This window comes from Agelaius tricolor, unplaced genomic scaffold (genome assembly GCF_023055355.1).
Source record: "Agelaius tricolor isolate 1412-34295 unplaced genomic scaffold, bAgeTri1.0.p SCAF_5, whole genome shotgun sequence".
NCBI classification, from domain to species: Eukaryota; Metazoa; Chordata; class Aves; order Passeriformes; family Icteridae; genus Agelaius; species Agelaius tricolor.
This window is the reverse complement of record NW_027269265.1, coordinates 19,826,627-19,847,182: the sequence shown is the minus strand read 5'-3', so window position 1 is coordinate 19,847,182 and position 20,556 is coordinate 19,826,627.

Sequence of the window (20,556 nt, the reverse complement as noted above, 5' to 3'; positions counted from 1 at the left end):
AAGAATGAATTTTCTTTTTCCTCTTCTACAATTTTAATTTCTTTGCCAGTGCCCAAAGAACAGATACATTTTATCATAATCCCAGATCGACTTAAGGATCCTTGCAAAAAAAAAGAACCATTGTCCTGTGCAGTATTACAACCCTACTCCAGACTCCTTCCAGTGCAAGACTGGGACAAGTCAGTGATGCATCCTTTACAGGGAATAATACCCATCTGCTCATCACGTAGGTAGGACATTGTTATTACAAGTGGGCATATGCAATATATGACTTGACTTGGCCAGAGCTTACCACAACTACAGGATGATTTTTGGACAATAGTAGAGTTTTCCAGAAAATATGCAAACTTTAAGCTCTTTACGAGAAGGTATAAATCAACAAAAAGAAAATTAATTATTTTCTTTCATGGGCTGGTTTTAAAGTTCTTCAGACTCTATTCAGGTTCTATAACAACCTTTGTGTCCTTGTCATGTGTGATATTTTAATGTGGAATTTTTTTCCTTTTGTTATTTAAGAGATACAGAACAAAGATCTTACATTAGCAGATTTGTATCTTGATGAAAACAGCCAAAACTGGGTTTTCTCATACAAAGAAATAAATTTTGCCTGACTGTTTCCTAGAGTCCTTTTTTTGTTTTCCCCTTGCACAAGATGGTTGTGTTTCTGACCTTCATAAAGAGATCCAGAACAGATCCTATGTCTCTTTCTAAGCAAACTGCCCTGAATCTGAGCTGCTTTTGTGCCCTTGTTCTTACGCCTCATAGACTTGATGGACAGATTGACAGTCTGCAAACAAGTTGCCTACACTGATTATGTGTACAATGAGCATGTAGTGTAACAGCTTTTTCAGGCTATTACCAGAAAATAGGGAAGAGGATGAGTCCATCACAGCAGATTTCCTGCAACAATACTGCAGAAAGCTCGAGGTATTTTTGATATCAAGGGAAATGATTTTCCCCTGGGCATCTGTCCTGGTTTAGTAACCCTAGTACAGCACAATTTGTGAATCACATTATACTAATCCCAGTTACAATCCTAAATAGCAACAATGAAGGGTCATTCTTAAGAGTCACATCTAAAATACAAAGAAGGCAGCAAAAGAAAGTGTAGTGGCATCCAAGTGTATATGGCATACATGCTTCATTTCTGTATTTCTAATAGATGGTCCAGCTGCCTGTGAGCCATCCTATCATCACTTCTTTCTCTTCAATTTGAAAGAAAAGACAGCAAATATGAACTCAGTAAATAATACAAATTTGATTAGGATGTACAACAGGAGGAACAGTGAGCTACAATCAAGAAAAAGATCCTTGTAAATCAGAGTTACCACAAAGTGATTTTAAAGGAGTTGGACTTAATTATTTTGCAAGCAGAGAAGTCTTTGATGTCATTTACAGAATTGACATCCTATTAATTGTAGTTGGGAACCTGTCCTAATTTACTCTTGTCAAAATCCTAGACAATGGTTTGATCAGCTTTAAAAAAGATGCAGGTTGTTGGAGAATTGAGCTTGAATTTACTAAATATTAGCTGCTGTTTTTCCATTTCACTCACTGATACATTTATTTTACTATAGTTTTTACCCCACCATTCATGATATGTCTGCTATGAGTTTTTCCTGTGTGAAGAAATTAATGGCAGAAGAGTAACTGACATGTACACACAGACAGGAAAAAGACAATACCTTTAAAGTCAGTGATGACTCATTGTATGTCAATAGCATGACTGCAAAAAGTATGTTGAAATACGTTGATGTTCTTAAAATAGATGAAATTTTTCAAAACTAAAATTCATTTTTCTTTGAAACTGATGCACATCTTTGTGCGTTTGTATCTTCTGAAAAGTCACTAGTATTCAAATGCATTTAAATAATGCATATGGCATACATCTGAAGAGAATTGCTAAACCAAACAGTGAGTTTGTTTCCACATAGTTCAAAGACAGATGAAGCAGCTCTTCATGGGCAAATGAAAACAGGCAGCCAATTCCTCAGTGGTATTGGATGTGTTGCATGAATCTCAACACAGCCAGAGGAGCTTTTGACAATATTACTGTGCAACCTTTCTGACTTTAGAGAGGATGAATAATAATTTTTTTCTATGGATACGGTTACATGGACCATCTTAACACCACGAAGAAACGAGGAGAAGTTGGGAGGCTCTGAAATCTAATGAGGATAGTCCAGACTGTTGTTGTTGTTTTTCAAGGCACAGCAAATACTACCACAAGCCAAAGTGGCTTCCCTGTACTGTAGAAAGTGGCATTTCTCTTCCATGAACTAAATAACACCAAAAGTTCCAATCAGAAGTACATCTGGCAGTTTAATTCTAAAGAACAGGAGAGCTTCTCTGTTTTTTTTAATCTCATGTGACATTAGCATCTCACTAACTTTGTCCAGGAATGTCTAAATGTTTCTAGCTCCCTTGAGTAGATATGTCTTTTCTAATGGGCTGGATTAGACCAAAGAGCCTGGACACTGGTAAATCATGTAGTATCAGCACATTTATCATGCCAAACTCTGCACTGGCTATGCAGGCTCCACATCCTAGATTTTTTTTCTTTGCAACATTAATTTTGATTCTGATTGAAACCTGCATGTCCAGACAACCTTCTTCAGCTTTCAGTTAACTCCAGTGTTTTAATTTCTCCTCCTCACCCTAATCTGGGGTTAGGAAGGAAGTTCAGTAGATGTGAGTGTCTGGTGCTTTCACAGCAAGAACACTATGTTAAAAAGAATACTGAAACGTAAGGAAGGAGAACAGCTCATTTGCATCCTATTTGTTGCTATTAGCATGTGATTAAATGAAGACTTTAAGAGCCAGAGTTTCACTACATATTTGATAGAATGCTGATGGTGTGGTGTGATGCTTCCATCTCAGTAGTTTGACATCTCAGATTTACATATTTGCAGGTGAAAAGGTTGAGTTGATTCTCCAAGAAAATCTGACCTAAAGCAAACAAATTAGGTGCAAACGTATATACATAAATAAGTCTTAGTTTTCTTGTTTTTCTTACAGTTATGATATTTCTAAATAAAAACCTATTTAAATATAACAATTATTGAGATTTTTTTCTGTTTAGCTGATCCTTATCCTGTGGTAGTAGTGCACTCACTATTTTGTGACCATAGTCAGTCACATTCACAAATTGAATAGTAAAATATGAAGACAAATAATGTGAGCACAAGGTTTAAAAGCAAGTCTGAAGCCCTTTTAGAAATTTTCACATGGATGAGTCTCTCTTTGGGAAGGAAACAAAACTTACCCATTAATGGTAAGTAATGGATGAAGTAATTCCATTGGCATTCTGCTGCACTGAATGTAAGAAAGGCTTGCTTCTTAGAAAGTGCTTTCTTTTACTTTCAGCTCCCAACAGTTGCTTTCAGGCCTTGGGGCTTTCACTAAGGTGTCTGAGAGGGACTGAAATGTTTAAAGTATATGTCTGAAACTATCAAAGAACTTCTCCAGTTTAATTTTCTACTGTGTTCCTGGCTGCTGGAATGAAGCAGTGACTGTATGCTGAGGTACCCTTCTCCATCAAAAGATTGGAACAGAAACTAAATCAGTGGTGGAAACTGAGTTCAGCTCTAGCTCCTATCCATTTTAACTTCATAATAAAAATCCCAGCACAACAAGCATGGCTTACAACATAAGAGTAAAGGCTATAAAAGAGACAAGGAAGAACCTGTGGAAAAAGATTTTTAAATTGGCCGGGAAAAACCCAAATTGTGACTGTAGCTAAACTTGGGAAAAAATTCCTTAAAATATTAGAGAATTCAAAACTAAATATTTGAATGATAAAACATGCAATCAGCCAATAAATAGTTTAATGGACAAGGATGTAAAAAATGTAGAGTTGAGGGCTGGCATGAATCACTCTTTCAATAAATATACAGAAGAATTAGTGGGAACTTTACATTATGAAGTCAATAGTTAGGCTGAAATATACAATCCTATTGTCAGTGTGGATGGTATTTTGGCTGTATTCAGGCATCAAAACCAGGTAGTGGTACTGCCTGTGCAAGTCTGATACCTAATTCATTTTAACAATATTTTATTTTGCCCTTGATTCCCTTGCCCAAGTCCTCATAGATGCCCAATGGCGATTACTGCATGCACTTATAAAAAGATCGGACTTTTAGTTTGTTTTCTTGTTTGTTTTCATTTTGTACACAGAAACATAGAATAAACCAACAAATCCAAAGAAGTGTATGTGCATCTGTAAGGATTGTGCAATTTTACTCGTGGATGGTACAATTAGGATGGTAAATAAAGTGGTAGTTCAAAGGACCACTTATTTTAAGAGCAGAAACTTCAATATGTTTTTAGATAGCCTGAAATATGAATTGTTGGATGAGTTAATCTGGTGAATTGCTCAGCAGTATTTAGGCATTGTTATTTACCTACTAATGTATTTGAAGCTTAAGATTGTAAAGATACTTGCCTTCTGAACTTTCTATATAACTATCCTGGTTTCTTGGGTGAAATCCACTGGCCCAATTAAGCAAGCACTTTGGAAAGGCAGGATTGAGGTAGAGGAAGAATGAATGATTTTAGGCTGCTTTCAAATATTCATGGATGGTTGAAGCATAATCTCTGCTTGAGGACCATTCTGTCTCTTCTCAGTTGGCAAATTCACATGCATTTCCATTAAGGACAATAAATATTTTATATTTATACTATTTTATGTCTATTTCCAAGAGTTACTTGCTCCTGTTTGGTCTTTCATGCGTCTCTTTTTTCCTTGTTCAATATAAAAAATTTCACATAACTATTTTCTGCATGGGCAATTGCACATTTTTGTGAAATCAACAAATATATAATCATCAGATATCATATCATGTTAATGACATTTAAATTGCTGGAGCCACCATACACCTAAAATAAATACAGAAAAGTCTGTGTTCAAAGACAAAAACATGTTTGGGGACCATTTGACATTTCAGCAAGAAGATGTAAGGCTTCCTTAGAGCCAGATATATCCTAAACATCTAGAAAGTAGAATAACAGAAGAAAAGCAGTTTACTGTGAATACACTTCAAGATGGTGGGAAAAATCTTTATGATCCTGGATTTGGCTGTACTGTTGTCTGAAAAGGTGTTTAGAATTGGTTCTTACACCCTACAATCAATGATGAATGTGTGTATTACAGACTCAAGAAATATTTAAAGTAAAAGAGATAGTTATATGTTTTGGATTTCTTTCCCTCCCCCTTCAATTTTCTCAGTTGTGAATGTGCACTTCTTCACACATCGAATCTTACATCTTCTTGTTTCAAGTAAAAAAAAACCAGAATATCTTTTCTCTAAAACCTTGCAATAAACATTGTCTAGTACATTTTTCTAGTGTAGAAAATCCACCAGAATCTAGTGGTTGGTGCTTTAGGTGCCTCTGTCTTGTGGATGCAATCAATAGAATTTGTGGGGTATTCTGAAAACTGATTTGCAAGAAACCTGAATCCTTAATTAGGCTTCTTAACAGGCTTTCCCCTTCATTTGGATTAGTGTTGCAGACATCACTGTACAGTTTTAACAATCCTTACATTTAGACACTCCTAGGATTACATTTACTCCTAATTTGCATCATCATGTATAAACTGAAGACACCGTACCTGTTACAGTAAAGAGTGCATGCAGTTAATGAGTCTGTAATTATATATACATCATAAATTATATTGATGCTTCCTGTAGTGAAATAATGTAATTAAAACTTTTGAATTTCTGCTTTCTGAAGTGGAAGCTAGGATAATTAATGAAGCTTAGTTTGGGGGTCAGATGTCTCTAATCAATAAGATCATCTGGATTTAAGTTTTCATCTTGCTCACTTGCCCAGCCCTTATTCAAATTAAATTGATTAAAAAAAAATTGTGATGACTAAAAAAACTTTTATTTCTATGTTAAATATGTAATGAGTGGCCACTCTGTTGACAGTAGGAAACATGGTTTTAAGACTCTACTAAATAAAATTTGAGAAATGGATTAAATTATGATCACTGTTAATGGTTGATGTAGAAATCATGCTGCATATAACTCATTGTAGAAAGCTTGAAATGGGGATGCAAAGAAAGAAAATAAGAAGGAACTACATTGGAAGTACTTGAGTTTCTGAGAACATGAGAGGAATGTGTGATCCCTCTTAGGGTAAAATGATATGGATTTCCAAATGATGATGTTAGAATAATGTGAATGTTAGAATAATGTGATGTTAGAATAACACACAAAGAGCTCCCTAATCAGTGCATTTTTAATGTATTTGTTCCTATGCCAGATGAGTCTGTGCTGAAAGCTTAAAAATTTTTTAATTAGCTGAGGAATTTACAGCAGATCTACCATTTCATGAATGCAGTCCATGTTCCTTAAAAAGAAGTATCTATTTATTTAGTTTTCTTCTCTCTTTTTCTCTTCCTTCACCAGCTGGCAGTGCTCTTCCTAATGTACCCCCAGATTCCACTGGCCTTCTTGGCACCTGGGGCACACTGCTGACTCATGGACAATCTGTTGTTCACCAGGAACCAACCCCAGGTCCTTCTCCACAGAGCTGCTCCTCAGCAGGTCAACCCTCAGCCAGCACTGGTGCACTGGGTCATTCTTCCCCACGTGCAGGACCCTGAATTTGCCTTTGCTGAATTTCAGACAGTTCTGTGGAGTGAAGAACAGACACAGGGTTTAGAAGATGGAGGAAGCCTGAGAGCAAATGGCACAAAGCTGTTAGAGGGAAAATCAGGATGTCTGTGAAGGTAGAAAAAGAAGAGATCTAGCAGAGAGACTGAGCAGATTTATTAAGGATGAGATATGTAAGACAATCAATTAAAAATGAACAAAAAATTGTAAATGAGGCAATGCATATTCTACATAATGTCTGTTAGGGTACTGCAGCATTTGAGTCATCATTTGCCAAAGCCACAAACACAGAATGGATGCTTGGTTTTTCTTAAGTGTTAAAATTTTCTCAGGTCCAGTGCATCTTTATTACAAGCATTATGAACAGCTCTGATTGCAGATAATTAAAGCTGTTTTTTTGGTTACAAATAATCAAAATAATAATGTTAGAAAGACAATTCTCTGAAGTAGCATTGCCTGACCCGGTTCTCTTTGCTGCTTTTTTGTAAGCAAAAGAATGACATTTATTCTTTCATAATAAAACCTTCCATTTTAGAAATGTTACTGGCTTGACCACTTATGAATAAAAATAATCGTGGTAGAAATTATCACAAGGCTGTATATGCAGCACTGAAAAGCACAATTAAAGACACTTTCATTTGTATGGCATAATTTTTTCTCTGATATATGGTTTTGATTGTGCTCATATAATGGGGCCTGATTTTAATTGAGTTCTGGGCAATATCAAAACATGGATACATAATGAAAATAATAACATAACTTCTATGCTATTTTTCTTTTTAAATAATCCTAAAAGGAATGCCTCATAAAGTACTGTTGAGGTCAGACCTCTGCTACAGGCACTGCATTATCTTGGTCAAAATCATACCTTTCAGGTCTTTACTTCCCCATGTTTAAAATCTAGGAGAGATAATTTCTGTCCTTCTCAAGGACTTCAAGGTAAATGGATATAAACGGGTATACAGAGAATGTAGGTTTGTCTGCACGGTTTCAGGGTTTTTGTGGACTGAAGCTGTTGTCAAGACTAGATTCAGAGGCTTCAGCAAATGCCAAATTGAGCTCTGCAAGGAACAAAGTGGATGTGTTAGCATATCTTTGTGCAGAAGTCTGGGCAGAAAACCTAACACCCTTAGTTTCCTCTCTAAGATGGTCTTCAAATAATTGTGACCTCTCTCTGATCTGTTCTAGTAAAAACATTGTCAATCTAGCCCTCTCTACTACTTTGTTTGATTTAGGGCAATTTCAAACTGCTAATTAAAAACATTACCCTGTTGAAACATTCCTTTTCATGAATGCTTACTACCCAAGACACACTATTATTCAGAAGGCTGCCATGTACTCTAGGCCAGTGCCTAGGAATATGCACACACATTCCACTGGATGCAAATAATTATCTTGAATTTGCAAGTTTCTTGATATGTACGCATCCAATATTACACCCACCATATCAAAGTTAGCAAAAATATAGTACACCTTATATGTAAAGCCAACAACTTCTCATATTACTTAAAATACTAACAAACTAATTAAAACCAAAAAAGAGCTATTAATAATTTAGATGCAGTCTTAGTACAAATTAATACAGAAAAATCTTCCTTAATAATAGTGTTTTAAAAAAAAATTGTGAAAAAAAACCTTACCAATAACTATGTCTTTTCTAAAATCCCTCTGGATTCTAGGCTGACAGAATACCAGTGCTCCTGGAGTACAGACTAGATGGTATTCCACACTGAGTTGTCAATATTGTGGCTTAACTTCAAGGGCTATTGTTCATCATGCAGTGCCTACATACTTTTGCAAAAGCTAAAAAACTAAAAAGTCAAGGCAAGCACAGACAAATACTAAGACCTTACACTGTCAGATTAGCACAAGGCCTACAGCCTTTATTGGTATTGGCAAAATAAATGTTTGATAAGCTACACTATTACATAGCAAACATCTCTTCTATCCCAGTATGTCCAACAAGCTCTTTGGTATAATGACATTAATAAATGTATCACCAAATGATTGCTCTGAAAAGTAACAAGCATATTTACAATTGGATAACAGAATGGTAAACACATTAGTTATAGACTTGAAACTCCCTGAATTGTATCTCAAGAATTAACCGAAATTGCGCAGTGAATGCTATTTTAATCTGGAAAAGATACAAGCATATAAGTTTCTGATTCCCTGATATTCTCATTGTTCTGACAGAGATTCCAGAAATATATATTTACAAATATTTACTCAATGCAGTGCATATTGCATATTTGGGTTTATTCAATTAAAAATTAATAAGATCACTGTCAGTTGAAGAAATGCTATGTCAGTGCTTACCAGAACTTGATATTAGTATACCTAGAAGAAGGCTTGGATGCAAAAAAATCTCTCTTTGTGAATGCCATCCTGAAATATGAAGAGTTATGTTAAGGTTGGAAGTACTATCCCTTTATAGCAAATTATTTTCTTTTAAAATAGTGAGCTACATATAATATAAATTTTGTCTCTGTCAGTGTGATCTTGTGATGTGCTGTCTAGCTTTGACAGGTAGTTCCTAAAAATTCAAAATCTGGACATCTGTCAAAATTCCAAGTTAATCAAAATGTGGAAGAATTTTCTTCTACTAATTTCATAGAGATAAGGTTTCTACAAATAGTTATTACTTATTTAACAGTTATTACTATTACAAATACTTTGCTATTTGCATTACCAGAAAATCTAAGACTTTAAAGAAGTTCTTGAAGAGGTGCATTAGGAAAGACACTCCTTTTATTTCTTTGCTGATTACATCGACTGAGAAAAATTGATTATTTCTTCTAGTATTGCAAATTTCTTTCTAATGTGATGGTATTTAAGTGAACTTGACAAGCTTCCTTAAAATGTCTTCCCAGAATATGTTATCATAAAAATCAATTCCTTATCTAGTAGGATCAGGACTAAAATAAATAAATACCTAACATACCACAAGCAATATATAATATGCAACTAAACATACACAACAAAAGCAATAAAAAATGACATTTTACACTGTCATGGAGGAAAGACAGTTTTATAGTGAGCTTTCATAAGAATCATGCAAGATAAAAAATCAGCAAAGAGCAGAAAGTGGATTCTGGATGTATGGAATCACTTGTTAAGCTGAACTGAAACACTATTAAAGTCTGAATTTTAGTAGGGCAAGCACATTTCTTAGAATTCCATAAATAAATTAAAGGTGAGGAATCACTGTATAATGAAAGTAATTTCATTAACAAGTCTCACTAGAAAAATGGGACATCATATAACATTCATGTATTTTTAGTATTACTCGATAATAGATGCAATGAAAGAAACAAGTGAAAAACCAAGCATATAGAGGAAATCAAAACCCTGTTAATGAATTTTACATAATAAAGAAGTGAGTTAGCTATTAAGGTTCTAGACCCCACTTCTGAGATTTATAAGCATGAAAAAGAGCGAACTCTAATATGATTTATATTAATATTTTTTTGAAATGTATATCTGAGTAGTTGTACACATACAACTGAGGAAAAGAAATAGACTGAATAACAGCTTGAATGTCTGGATATGCTTTGCAATAAAATGAATGAAAATTGAGATTTGACTTGGATATGAGAAAAAAATGTAAAGAAAACTTAAAGTTCCAGAGATATTTGCAGAGAGCAGTCTTTTCTTGACTGTACTCTGATTCAGGCTGTTCTTTTGACTTAAATGAAAGAGCTGGAACTGACTTACTGCATCTGATCAGAATTTTGCTAAATAGTCATAGAATCATAGAATCATTTGGGTTGGAATGGATCTTAAAGATCACCTATTTCCAATCCTGTCATGGGACAGGGACACCTTCCTTAGACTAAGTTACTCAAAGTTTTGTCCACTGTGGCCCTGAACACTTCAGGGATGGGCATCCACAGCTTCTCTGGGAAACATGTTCCAGTGCCTAACTTCTCTCATAGTAAAAGAATTTCTTCCTAATATCCAATCTAAGCCTACTCCCTTTCAGTTTAAAGCCACTGCTCCTTATCCCATCACTCCATGCCTTTGTAAAATGTCTGTCTCCAGTTCTCTTGTAACCCTCTTCAGGTATTTTCAAAGGTCTCCCTTTGGGAGAGCCTTCTCTTCTTCAGTCTATACAACCCCAACTCACTCAACCTTTCCTCAAAAGGGAGGTGCTCCAGCCCTTTGATCTTATTCATGTTCCTCCTCTGGACTCACTCCAGCAGATCCATATTCTTCCTATGTTTGTTGCCCAAGGTCTGGAAACAGTACTCCAGGTGACATCTCACAGCAGTGGAGCAGTGTAGTGGGGTGAAGCCAGCAATCCCCATAATATCTTCTTTCTCATGAAAAGGAGGTAGTAGCTTTCAACATTCTCACATTGCTACTTCATTGTAATGAGAATGCAGAGCAGAATGCAATTCCAAAGAAATTGGGATGTTGATGGGGTTAAAAATTATGTGGTCCCATTCTGCTGTCATCAGGTGTTAGAGGAGAAAGAGTGAACAGTCCTTGCAAGTGCAGCTAGTAATGCAGATAAATAATGGATACTGCTAGTGGCCTGAATGCATTTAGAGAATCCCAGCTGCTCCACTCAGTATTTAATAGTCTGGAGGTGCAATTTCTTGCTGCATAAATATTCAATATATTCTTGCAGCCTTGCCACATAGGTGTAAACAACAATCAGCATAAAGAGGGACATAAATGTTTATTATAGGCCTCATTTTAGCTAACAGATGCTCAGTAAAAAGGCTGAAAGTTAAGGTAAAAAAAGGTGACTTGGGAAAACTTATCAATGACAAAAAAATGCTATGAAAGCAGCTTCATATATACAAGGACTTTATATTCAGGAGATTTGTTCCAGTTATTGCAAGAAAGAGCCAGTTAGCAGTATACTTACATCGAGGCAAGTGTCTTATGATGGATAGAAAGATAAAGTTTGGGATTATATGACTTTGATTCTCTATGCTTAGAGTTTGTCTTTTTTTCTGCAATTTTCCAAAACTCTTCCTTAGTATGCAGCTTTGCAGTAAACTTTGTTTATGCTTATCTGCGTAGGATGTAATAAGAATATTTTCACAAATCATAAATTTAGTGTAATGTCAAATTTGCCTTAAGAAGAGCACTTTCAAGAAAAGTAAACTGAGCATTCACTTTTGTTCCTGTTCAGCAGTTCCCACTTTAGTTAAAGCAGTAGGAGAATGAAATACAGCTTAGCTGCATATTCTCTCTCTTGGTACCTGTATACTAAGGGTGATCTTCATGAATTTTATTAGCAGTAGAGTTAGACAAGTGCAGCCTATGTTAACTATCTGTTAATTTTCTTTGTCTTTATCTATCAACAAAGTCTCTTAAACTGTCCAGAGACACAGCTAAATTACCTGCTTTCTGCTATAAGGAAACACTTTACAACTTCGCTACTCAAACTCATGTTACTCAATACAGCTGTCAGTGTAAGAGATCACTACCTTATCTTGATAATTCAAAATGTCCAGGGTTGGTGTTGGAGAATATTCTCCCATCTAGGAGAAATTAATTTTTCAGAAATAGGTGTTGAATCTTGGTCTTCATATTTTAGAATAAATAAATAATTTTTACAATAATTCTTAAAGCTCCACTTTTATTAGCAAGCCTTTGGCTCAATTTGAATGTTTTGTTCATTTCTTCCTTGTTCTTCCATAGCACTTTTAGTGCAATTTCATTTTTCCTTACATTAAGTATTAGCATCTTGTTACTTCAGTGTATAGCATTAGCATGTGTAGCAATATTCATGCTCACTATGGAAAATTTGATTATCTTAATCATAGAAAGAAAAGACCTAAATAGTTCTGCTTTCAGTTGCTGCATAGAAGGACTGTGCCTAGAAGTTTGGTACACAGCAGTGGCAGCAGCAGGGCACTGTCAGGAAAAGCAGGGACAGGCTGTTCTCCCATTAAGGCAAGTGCAGTAATACCTGGGTTTTATGTGTACACATTGGCCCTATCCAGTGTAGGGTTGATCTGCACTGATCACATCTTTGTGTTGATCTGCACTGATTTCCTCCTTTGGCAGTTACAGGAGAATTGGCTCTCTCCTGCCTTATTAGTATGTATACATCACTTCCTATGATGTATACCAGTACCAGATCACCAAGCCATTCTTCAGTCTTATTGCTCAAGACACTCCATTCTTTCACAGAGAATGGAATAAAAAATTCAATTCTTATATTGCTGAAAAAGCTGGGATTTTGGATCTAGAGCTATAACCCAAATTTAGACAATTTATACTGCTGGAGTTTCTGAATTCCTAAGAATTACTGTCAAGAAACAAGGTTGAAATAGGGCAGCCATGGTGTGCCACAGCAAAAGCAAACCATAAGCTTAGGTCTTTAAACATGCAAAATGTAATAGTTTTCTTTCATCATTCCATGGAAATGAGGTCTTAAATGAAGTTTTTCTTAACATATATGTTTCTCATATTTTTTCTTAGGATAAGCCTTAAAAATTAGAGAGCATGTCAAGATAACGGAGACAATTCCAATACAGAGTGCCCCAAAGGCTTCAAAATATTTAGATTATGCCTTTGTTTGAAGTGGTTACAGAGATTTTGGTAAGCTAAAGAGCCTGGTCTGTGTTTGAGTGTCCATGAGGTCAGCTTGTACAGCACCTGGCTTTATTTTGGAGTCAGATCTATTCAAAATCCAGATAACTTTAAAACATACCTTTAAGCTCTACTTAAATAATTGGAAGGGTTTGGAGGGTTGTTGTTGTTGTAGCATCTTTAGAATTTTATTAAATAAAAAAGGTTTCTGAGAAGGAAGTGTTATTTATTTTTCTGAAGTCAAAACACATTTGTGCTTACTTTACTAAGATCTGAGAAAATTTTCTGCCCATCTCCCAAAACAGGGATATTAATATTTTAGAGGTGGTTCACAAGAGTCTTATTTACTATGATGTAATTTCTAATAAAACACTCACATCTTGTTTAAATAACAAAAAATAGTCTGTTTGGTTGAGATTTTGCAGGATTAATAAATTCTTGTATATCCAACATGAGATCAGCTTCAGTGCAGAGAGCTGATAGAGCCAGTAATAATTGTTTGGTTGGTAACAGCATTACCCAGTGTATATAGCCATAATAAATCAAACACATTATCATTACCCCCCATGTCATCTTCAGCTAATGTTAATACATAATTAATTAAACCAGGCATCAATCTACTCCCTCAATTCTCTGAAAACAGAAAAAGTGATTCTGAGGAACCCTGATAAAAACGTTCATTTTTTAGCCTTAGAAATCTATTGATGTTCCTACACTTCTATGTGGTTTTGCATTTATTTTGTAGCAGGCATTTCCTGATCAATACATATAGACTCTCAGGTTTTCCCAGCTAAATTTTTGTTTTGTTTTGTCTTCCAGTTAATGGTAACCATTCATTCAGTGTACAACACTGTCAATCTGAATAAGGTCCATGAGAGCTAATGGATTTTAAAAGCATTAAGAGCAACCATGGTCAAATAACAGCCAAGCACTTTAGTTTTGAGTAGATACTTAATTTCATTGTGAAGTGAGCGGTGATATGCTGAATGCCACTGAGAGATCTCACTGTCAAAATTAGATAACTCAACAAGTTGAATAAGAATTAATCAGTAATTTTTCATGTATGGCAAGTCTGTATTACAAGTATTTCTGATAGTTACATTTTTTTTCCTGAATTATTATTTAAAATTCAGGTACATTAATTAGCATTTTATTATACATAAAACATGTTAATACAAGAGAATTTTCTGAGTAAATTCATGTGATACCGTGACTTTTAATATGGAATGATTGAGAAGAGAAGCATATAAATCCTCTGCACAGACACAAGTATTCTAACCAGGAACTTGCAATTTAGCTTGCAGTACGGCATGCATAAGGACGTGGTGGCAGTGTTGCTATCCTGAGGAGAAAACATGACTGAATTTAGATGAAGTTACTTCTCACCTTTCATTCCATGAGCTTGATTCTGCTAAAACAAAGCAAACAATAAATAGTTTTTTAATTTGGTGAAAAATCAAGGCACATGCTGTTAATATGACTGTTTTTTTCAGTTCCTGATACAAATACCAAGGCTGGTAAATATCCTGACAATGTTGCTCACCCAGTGGAAAAATTTATGAGATTTTACTATAGTGCTTGTTGCCCACAGGTGCACCCAACAGGGAGAGTCGTGCTGTTTGTTTGATGGTTTGGGACCAGAAACCAGGGAGCAGCCATTAGTTTCTCTCGTAACCCCGTACACAGTTTCTCCACCTGGGGACTCAGGGAGCTTAGCCCACACAGGAGGAGAAGGATCTGCACATCTCAGGGACCAGAGGAAAGTTCTGAAGTCGCTGCTTCCCTCTGCCACACTTCATCCTCAGTCTTGCATGGGGAAGGCCCCAACCCTGCAGTGTCTTGGAGAAACAGTGGCAAGGGGACTGCAGAGGAGGTCAGGATGGCTGGTTGAACACACAGGGCAGCACAGCAGAGAAATACAATTTTTCCCAAAGTGCAGACTGTCTAGACTACACATAACTCCCTAGTCTTCTTGTGGGTCCCTTCCAACTTGGCATATTCTGTGATTCTGGGATTTTGTGATCTCTGTCAGTATTGTTCAAGAGGCAAGTTAGGCTGTTAGTCCTTATTTTAGATGTCTCTGGGTGACCAGATACTGCATAAATGTAGAGTAACTTGCTTTATGTAGGAAAATGCTTTTGCAATAACTCCAAGTCATAGTTTTTCTTTTGTATCAGTGGAATATCTCCTGCATCCGATACTGAAAATCCAAGAGTGGTTGGCTCCAGTGACATGCTGAGTGCTTATTTTTCTGTAGTTCTGGATTTGGTTATCATTAGTCTTACATTGATCTGACTAGCTCAGGAGCAACCTGGAAAACAATGATGCTAAGGAATGCACAACCTATATGAATAGTACTTTTCTATTTTGACCTAAAAAATTAGTAGAATGTCCAGGATTGAGCAGACATTAAGATTATATGCTCCTAGATTGTTTTATGCTAAAATCTTGAAAGTATGGCTCTAGAAATGTCAAACCCTTACCCTCTCTCTCCTTCTAGGTGTCTTTGTGTTTTTTTTTTCTCCTATATGCCATCCTATTTATGACCTACTCTAAATATGGCAAAAATCAGCAATATCTTTTTCTAGACCTTTGGCCATTGAGCTGGATCCAGGACCCCTACTTAATCTACCTCCCATAAAACAAGGAACCCTCCCATTTCAACAAGAGAATTACAAGAATATGTTTGTATGATCCTCTCTTTCTGCAATATCAGACATCTGTAAAGACTGGGGTTTGATGGATTTAACTTTTTCTTCTAATGGAACATCCATAAAACAAAATGCCTAAGTATATGCATCATGGCACAGTTCATTTTATATTTCAAGTCAAGAAGAATTGCAAGTCAAGAAGGTACAAATTCCCAATCTTCCTCCTATTGCTCCAAAAAACCAAATATCCTTTTTAAAATTCCCCAGTCATCCCTGGCCCCAGAAATGAGCATGGTAATGTGTTACTGACACAACACCTGCTCTGTTTTCCTCTATCCAGTTTTCCTGTGCTGCCTATGGCAGATGCACTCGGCGATACAAGTTGACAGCACTGCCCAAAGTAACCTCACTATCTATTAGAGTACTTCTAAAACATGCTGTAATCAGGCATAGTAAATGTATTCTGTAGCACTCAATAGATCCACTAAGGCTTAAGTGCTTCTTCAAAGTGTGGCCTTTTTACAGTAGAAAAAGAAATCTTCTTTACAACTGAAAAGCCACAGAAAACACTCTAGTGGTTAATGTGTTTCACACTTTAAACTGTGCACTGGTTTTCTCTGGGATAAAGTTAATTTTCGTCCTTGTGATTAGTATGGGGCTATGTTTTGTATTTGTGCTGAAAACAGTATTGCTAACACAGAGATGTTTTCATTACTGCTGAGCAGTACTTACACAAAATCAAGGTCTTTTATGCATTCCACACTACCAAGAGAAACTACAATTAAACTAAATTAGTCTTTGAAATTCTTTAAATTATTATAAAGGATAAAAATAGTATATTATGGATTCAAATATGATTTAAATATAATGACAAATTCACAGATGAAATAGATTTTCTAATTACATATTACAATGTTACATAAAGGAAATTTAAGATATATTGAACTTGGCCACTAATATGGGACCAGAAGGGTGGCTTTGGCAAATTAATGGGGTGGTGACAGTAATTAAACTGGTTTTGTTCAAAATATTTACTTGGAGTTTCTGGTTTTATCAATGTCCTTATTATGCTGAAATATGTACAAAAAGTTAGGAGAATACTGTATTATCTGAAATAAACAATGGATGAATGGATTGTTCTTATACTCTCAGTTCTTCTTTGTTTTGTATTTTGAGAATACTGTATTATCTGAAATAAACAATGGATGAATGGATTGTTCTTATACTCTCAGTTCTTCTTTGTTTTGTATTTTGAGAATACTGTAGTATTTGAAATAAACAACAGATGAATGGATTGTTCTTATAATTTCAGTTCTTCTTTGTTGCCTCTCCTGTGCTGGAGCTAGTAATATTGTTCAGGCCATATGAATCAATGGATCTTTCCAGCCTAATAACAAGTTAGTCTTTTTGTTTGCTGGAAATTATATTATCCATTAGAAGAGAAATTTCAGGTGACTCACTCTTCAGCCCAATAGCCATGGGAGGAGGACAGGAACAACAAAACAGACATCTTTGGCCATGAGTCTCACTTAGAACAAATCATGTATATTTACACATATTGTGACTATTCATTTAATATGTGGTTATGAGGTTATGAGACGTCTGTGGTCACTGGGAAGTAAGTCAATGCAGGGTGTTTAATATTTGGAAGCTATATAATAGAGTATGAAATATTCATAGGCAGCCTGTTGGTGTTGTGGTATATTCTTGGGTTTGTGTGTTTTTCTGGCAGTGACAATAACCATGCTCAAAAACTTACATTGTTTGGCAGATTTGAAGACTTTGTCTGTCTCCTTTGCTGTGAACTGGATTTTTGTTTCCTTTGCTTTTGTATTTCAAGCTAAATACAAATGTGAATTCAAATTATTGGTGAGAGAATATTTTCAGGTGTGCTAAGTTTGGTTGACTTCATGGGTAGCATACTGCTTTATGCTCAGAGAGACAGGTGTCAGGCCTAAATCTTCCTAACAAACAGACTGACTCAGAATAATGTACAGATGTGCATACAGAAATGTAAAGAATTTTAAGCTGAGAAGAAAATGCCACATTCAGTTTTTTTCTTGAATACCTCACCACCATCCTGGGCAGCCTGTTCCAATGCTTAACAATCCCTTCCATGAGGAAATTCTTCCTGATGTCCAACTTGAACCTCCCCTGGTACAGCTTGATGCCATTTCCTCCCATCCTGTCATTAGTTGCCTGGGAGAAAAGGCTGATCCCCATCTTGCTGCATCCTAAGTTGTTTTTTTTTCTCTGCAGAAGAAATACCATTTTAAATCCCTAATTTTTCTTCTCTAGAAATAATTATAATATTTTTATTTAAAATGTTTATTTCGTCTCATTTTAACAATGCTATTATTTATAAATCTGTTGACATATTTATGAATAATTTAAGTAATAAAGTCATGTGGAAATCTAGACTGCAGACAAGAAATATTTAACACTTCAATCTCATTGATTTCAGCTGATGTTTGGAACCTTTCTAACTTTATGGATCAAAATTTTCCTCTATCTATAATAAAGCCAGATTTCCATTTAAGATCAGGCACTCACAACCTTGACAGATAAAATAGGGACCTAAAAGCAGCACTAAGAGTACTTCTAGAAAATATCATCTACATTTGCACTATTCTATTCATTTGAATGAAGAGTGTTCAGCTTCTTGACATTGACAGCAATTGGCACATTAAGAACTATTAAACTATTTAATTTTTTTTCTTTCTCTAGGGCTCACTGAGGTCATTGAACAAAAGCCATTTGCTGAGTGAATTTCAGCTGACACGGAGTCAGCTGTGCAATAATTATTTCATTGCAAATGGAGGTAAGTAACACTGAGTCAAGTTTTATACTGCATCACTGAATTAGCAATATTCCTAGAAACTCTTCAGCATATTAGTTTTACGTTATTACTTGTTGCAGATTGGTCATGGATTTCCACTGCTTTTTATCCAAACACCAGGACTAATGGGGGACTTGAAGCTCTTCTATTCCTTTAACTTAGAGGATATTAATCATCTGAAAACACAGTGCTTCAGATATGGCAGCAGTTTCAGACAGAAGATACAATCACGTTATTATAACTAATAAGGCAAAAGTCATTTCCATCTAAGGTTTCTGGAGAAGTATATTTACATATCTTTTAATATGAAAGCGGACTTGACATTTTTCAACAAAATGAATTGTCTGTTAACACAGTTCTACAGCAGAAATTACTCATGCTTCCAAACAGCCTGATATAAAGTGAGATGTAACTACCCCTAGTCAGGTATTTTCTAATTTTGCAATTTGCTAGGTAGGACTTTAATTGAAGTTTTCTAAAAGGTTTCTGCCCACTAGGAGATTTCTACCAGATTTCAAGATGTCACAGTACATGATGGAGGAAGCTGAATGTGTAGTGCTCTGGATGATTCTGACCTGTATGGAGACCTAGAGCTATAAGAGAATTTACAGGTGGATTTGAGAAGGACCACTCTTAAACCACCCATCTGCCCAAGGAGGCTTTCTTTGCCTGCTGAGTGTCATTCAATTATTAAGCAATATTTTCTGCAACACCAAAAAATTTTAATTGAAGATTTTATAACAAAAATGGGTTTTGGATGAAAAGGCAATGAATTGACTTAAAATCTCTCTCTAAAAATTATCCAGGTTAGGAAATAAAAAAATTAGTTTTGTCCATATGAAATGCATTTAACCTGAAGTAGAGAGACACTTGGAGAAAATGTGGGTTGGCATTTTTCTTTTTTTTCTTCACCTCATTTCTTTCACTCTTAAAATCTGTGGTGGGGACCATATTGTTCATTCTGTGGGTAATACTTCATAGTGTTATAAAACCTTATTGGAGGGGTGGGTGCAGTAAGTTAATATGTGATTTTTGCATGCCTGAGACTAATTTTCCACTGGTTTTTATCCCTAAAATGTATGCAATCTATTTAATTGCATCTGATAGGAGGGATTTGAAAGAGAAAAGAACATTCTGTGTTAAGGCATGTGTTTCGGGTTTAAGAGGAAGAATGGCAGAAAGCTTAGATACAGGAGTAAGAGAAAGAAGGGATAATGACTTTAGCAAACAAGCTTTCCACAGGCCAGACATGATTCCTGTTATTTGTCAAATACACCCCACTCACAAACATGGTCCCTCCTCTGCTTGCATTTTGCTTGGCCTGAAGTACAACTGCATCAATGTGTCTAAATGGAAATTTGTATCTCCTTTGCTCTGGGCCAGCTTTAGTCCTTTTAGACTCACTGCACTTTTAAAGTGCTGTGCTGGTGTGGCATAGCATGCTCAACCCAGCATGATATTTGCAATAAAAAACCCCTCAAACTGTAAAACTTTAGGACTAGCTTCTATGTCTAGGCTGAAAACAAATTTTCTGAGTTGATCATTTTTAATTCCAGGATAGCTTTGGACAAAATGCTACCTGAGCATGTTATGTAAGTTGCTGCTTACTACTGTTTTTTCCCTTCACTAAATTCTGGGATTTGCAAGTAGAGAAAGATCAACTCCAGATGCCCATGCTTCTCCTCTCACCATTGTGAAAAACCTTTGTACAAATTCTGCTGGTAAGTCCAAACTGAAATTGAAACACTGTCTTTGCCTTAAACATGGATTTTTGTGATTCAGTTTCTCCTGAATGAGATTCAGTTTCTCCTGAATGAAAAAACAGTGTTTCTGTATCTGTATTCAAAATATTGGGTAACTTCTTCAACAGTGCATCTGATGCACCTTA